This window comes from Bidens hawaiensis, unplaced genomic scaffold, assembly GCF_021521415.1.
Source record: "Bidens hawaiensis isolate Kalapana, Puna unplaced genomic scaffold, B.hawaiensis_p1.1 tig00001382_1, whole genome shotgun sequence".
NCBI classification, from domain to species: Eukaryota; Viridiplantae; Streptophyta; class Magnoliopsida; order Asterales; family Asteraceae; genus Bidens; species Bidens hawaiensis.
Genome location: NW_027491078.1, coordinates 3,614,699 through 3,619,810, shown reverse-complemented (window position 1 = coordinate 3,619,810; position 5,112 = coordinate 3,614,699). Strand labels below are relative to the sequence as shown.

Below are 5,112 nucleotides of genomic sequence, written 5' to 3'. Positions count from 1 at the left end.
ATAGCCAGAGGCTTAATGGAAGAAGGGTTGCTTCTGAAACAAAGCGACCAGAGATTAACATGGCGCGTGTTGCTGGAAGAGATGAAGAAATTAGGAGTTGTAGCAGGACCGATGGTCGCAATAACATTGTCGCATAATTTGTTGCAGGTTACCTCGGTCATGATGGTCGGTCATCTCGGCGAACTTGCTCTCTCTAGCACCTCCATTGCTATCTCTCTATCCCTTGTCACCGGCTTCAGTCTCTTGGTAAGTCCTATATATAACCCCCATAATTACTAATTATTACCATTACTATTACCAATAAGTATAATTGGCAACTTTGGTGCCGCTAAGCCCTTATTGGGCTAAGTGGCCGCACCAAAGTGGTCTCTGTCATTTCTTTGTTGTTCTTTTTAATTTGATAATTAATTAAAACAGCAGAGTTCTTTGTTGTTCGGATTTTACCAACGTCTGGTTTCACCGACCGAATAAATGTTGTTTTAATTTTCTTATTTGCTTATGTGTTATAAGTTGACCGCTTGGGTTTGCCAACATTGAGTATATCCTAACAAACGTAATCGATATTGACCGAATTCGTGTCAACTCGCTATCGTAACACCTGGTTTCTACCATCGCCCGTTTCAACGCTTGGGTTTTACCAACGTCTGGATTTTACTGACCGAATAAATGTCGTTTTAATTATTTTAATTTTTTATGTGTAATCAACTAAACCCACATTAGTGCATCAATTTAACGCGACGGAAACAGATCCGACCTATCCGTCGTGTAAAACACTAGTATGTATAGTTATTTAATTAATTACTTGCAAAAGTTATTATGGCATACCTTTGAACCCTTATTTGTATGAGAAACTTGATTAAGTTGCTTGAAAAACTTGATTAAAAGTGTTGGCATAATCTTTGTTACAGTTATCCTTCTTTCCACATGTTTAGTTTAGTCAACGTAATTATAACATATAGATTATTGTATTCACATTATTTTCAGATTATGTGTTATGGTACGTAATGATTATAATACAATAGAATTTTATTATGAAGAAGATGATTGAAGGTGACAAGGTGGGACATCACTTATATGTCATATGTAGTCAGATTATTTTTGTAGTTGTCAAGTTAGCCCACTCAAGTTATTGTTTTTCCTTAGGTACTCTATTTTGCAAAGTTGATTATGGCTACTTTATTTTAAGATGAAGTCGTATTTTTATCCTGTCGATTTTTAAGTGTTTTTAATTTTAATATTTTTTTGAACGACTAATTTGGATCACTCACGCACTACTGGAGTAGCATCGTGCCACCAGTGGTACCATAGGATCATATCCACCACCAAGCCATCAATTCAGGAGGAAACTCAATATTTGAGAAAAACCCCATCTTGTGAGATTCGAACCCAAGACCTTATGATCACTAAATCTTATCTCACCACCACCAAGATACCATTGGACTAGAAGTCTTCTGGTTTAATTTTAATTTAGTTGTATCCTTTTTGAAGTAATTTATAATTTATTTAAGTTTAGGTGGTTTTTTTTATTAAACTAGTGTTAATTTTTTAAAAATGGAAACAATGATTAGCAAATGATTATAAACTTGGTTATCTAAAGTTCCTCAATTACACAAGCTTGATGAGTTAGTTAATGTTTCACTGTCTTGCCTAGTTGGCAGTGATGTGACATCACTTTCGATTAACTAACAATACTTCATAACACTTAGTCTCAGAGCTAGGGATGCTCATGAGTATTTAAATCGGACACAGAAAACTAGAAATTTTAATTACGTATTCTAATTGGGTTTTGGAATATTCATATTCGACGCGAGTACGAATTTTTGATTTTTTATTCAAATTCAAACAATGTATGTTATTTTTAATTTACACACACATATTTATACAGGGAGAGACAATTTGAGAACCCAAAAAGTTTTTAAGAACTTGATGTGACAATTTCTTTTATTTTTTTTTTCAAATGTATCATATGTATGCTATATTAATTTTTTTAAAAAGTTTTTTACAACAGTCAAAAAGTTTAACAGATGTAACAAATTGTTATATTAGACTGTTCCGTTGTAATGTAGCATTTCGTTAAATTTGTTTCACTTTTCGATTCATGTAAAAAAATAATAATAAAAAATCAAAGTAAATATAGCATACATATAATACATTTGCTAAACGAATTGTCAATATGGGTGTTTAGTGTTCGAATTAGACTCGAAAAATTAGAAATAACGATTCGAGTTCAATAATTGAATTCGAAGGCCATCTTCGAAATTTCAAAATTTGAATGATTCAATTAATTCGAGTACTCGAAATTCTATTCGTTGAACACCTTTAATTAAAGCTAGTCAAGTTAATAAGAAATCAACATCAAATTAGAAGATTTAAAACCATGATTTACCTTAAATTGACTTATTATGATTCTCTATGTTTTTTAATATAACAGATGGGGATGTCTGGTGCTTTGGAAACTTTGTGTGGACAAGCATATGGAGCTCAACAATACAAAAAATTTGGAGCTCTAACTTACACTGCTATTGTCTCACTTTTAATCGTTTGCATTCCTCTTGCAATCTTTTGGAGATATACCGGATCTTTATTGATTCTAATTGGTCAAAATGCTTCGATTTCACATGAAGCCGAGAAATTCATCACGTGGCTCATTCCTGCACTTTTTGCTTATGCGGTTCTTCAACCACTTATTAGAGACTTCCAAATGCAAAGCATGTTATTACCCATGCTTGCCAGCTCAACATTTGCTTTGTGCCTACATATTCCTCTTTGTTGGGCCCTTGTGTATAAAACTGCAATGGGGAACATTGGAGCAGCGGTATCAATGGGGGTTGCCATGTGGTCAAATGTTATATTCCTCTTGTTTTACATGAAGCACTCACCTTGGTGTGAAAAAACACGTTCTTCGATCTCACTTGAAGTGTTTCATGGGATGAAACAGTTTTTCAGCATTGCTATCCCGTCATCTATCATGATTTGGTAAATCTTGTCTGTTTTTATATTTTATGAACGTTATTCGGTTAATTAGATGGTTTTTTGGTGTATAACATTTGCAGCCTCGAATGGTGGTCATATGAGCTTCTGGTGTTGTAGTCCGGGCTTTTGCCAAATCCCGAGCTTGAAACTTCAGTTCTTGCTATATGGTATGGTATCTATTAAAACGACATTTGTCTTATGAAACATAACAGACAATTGTTTTGTTTGTCATATGTTGAATTTAGCATTGCTATTGGTGGGATATACTGAGTACGATGATGATGATGATGATGTCATATGTTGAATTCATGAACAGCCTTAACACAATTGATACACTCTATGCCATACCATTTGGATTTGCTGCTGGCGTGAGGTTTGTTTATATTTATCTTGATCATAATGGGGTATCTTAGGGTTGTAAATGATTCAAACTAAGTCTGAGCTTGGGTAGACTCGAGTTTGGCTCGCTTAACATAGGAGAGTTCGAGCTCTATTTCCAGAACTTGAGCTTGGCAGTTTATTATTTATTATTTAATTTATGTACACTTTAAGATATTTTTTAAATAATCTTATCATAAATTTTATATAGCATATAATATATATATATATATATATATATATATATATATATATATATAAATTAGTTGCTTAACTTCATATAAATATATACTATATAAAAACTATATAAATAACATACTTTTTAGGCTCGAGCTCGATTAAGCTTGGCTAGATTTGAGCTTTTAGCGAGCTCTCGAGTATCTTGGTTCATATATACTCCTATTGTATCTCAATGTATGTAACAGTATGCGTATTACTAATATGTTGGTATTGGTGGTGTGGTTGTGTTTCTTGTTCGGCACGAGAGTTTCAAACGAACTAGGAGCATGGAATCCAAACGGGGCACGTGTAGCTGTCAAAGCCATTATGATAATAACACTTGTTGAGACATCTATAGTCAGCACAACTGTTTTTGCCAGTAGGCCTGTTTTTGGATACATTTTCACAAACGATAAAGAAGTTATTGATTATGTCACAAAAATTGCCCCTTTTTTGTGTTTAAACATTATAATTGATAGCATACATGGAACCCTTTCAGGTAATAATACTTGCATGCATGCTTATGTGTGTTTTACTGCATCTTTTATATGAACAACGAACGTTTAGCTATTTAATTATCGATGACATAGGTGTTGCAAGGGGTATGGGGTGGCAACATTTAGGTGCGTACATGAATCTTGCTGCCTATTATCTTGTTGGAATCCCAGTTGCTGCTTTTTTAGGATTCTGTACCTCACTCAAAGGAGAGGGCTTGTGGATTGGAATAGTAGTCGGCGCCTTCATTCAAGTTATTCTACTTTCGGTTGTAACAGATTGTACAAGTTATGAAAAACAGGTTTTGTGTTTTCTTCATCTGCTTTCTTTTCCTTTTTTTAAGAATATATTTATTAAAACCAGATCCTTATGAATTAAGGATAGACTTTTAGAGTTAGAAAGTGTATTTAACATTCTGTTGGTCACATCAACTAACTAGTAGTTATGGTTAATGGATGCAGGCCATGAAGGCAAGGGAGAGGCTACTTGAGGGACAATGTTCAACAGAAGATATATTAAGGTTGAGATGAACTCAAAACTCACCATTTTCACATTTGTATGTGTAGGGCCAATATTCTATATTGTTTTTAGGATTGCGTATGTCGTTTTAGTTTGTTTTTAGTCGGTGTTTTACGTACTCGGTACGTTTATTTTATAGGTTTATTATGTAAAGTTTGGAGAAATGGGGACCCTATATAAAGGGCACTTTACACATTTCTCCATAACTCTTTCACAACTCTTGGAAATGAAAGAAGTTCTCTCTCCACTTCTCTTTTTTCTCTCTTTTACATAAACAAACTAAGATCCGAGATCCGAGTGTCGTTGGTGATTTCTTCTAACCAACAACACGGATTGATCTGAGTCAAGTCTTGAGATCCATTTAAAGGACCTACAATTGGTATCAGAGCTTCGGCTCACTAGTTGAGGGTTTTGCATCACAACCTTGAGTTTTGATCTTGAGTAGAAGAAAACAAGTGTTCTTGAAAAAAAAAGTTCACAAAAACCACAAAAACAAGAAAATACAAAAAGAATCGGACAAAATCTTCA

General features: G+C 34.0%; 1 pseudogene across 1 annotated transcript; it reads left to right on the top strand.

Annotated features, from left to right (window-relative positions):
* On the top strand, positions 1 to 4,608 carry LOC143574097 (protein DETOXIFICATION 14-like; annotated as a pseudogene). The gene is made up of 7 exons (XR_013142528.1): positions 1 to 246; positions 2,432 to 2,976; positions 3,054 to 3,140; positions 3,290 to 3,346; positions 3,837 to 4,069; positions 4,161 to 4,366; positions 4,527 to 4,608. The product of XR_013142528.1 is annotated as a protein DETOXIFICATION 14-like (transcript).
* Positions 4,609 to 5,112: the final 504 nt, after the last annotated feature.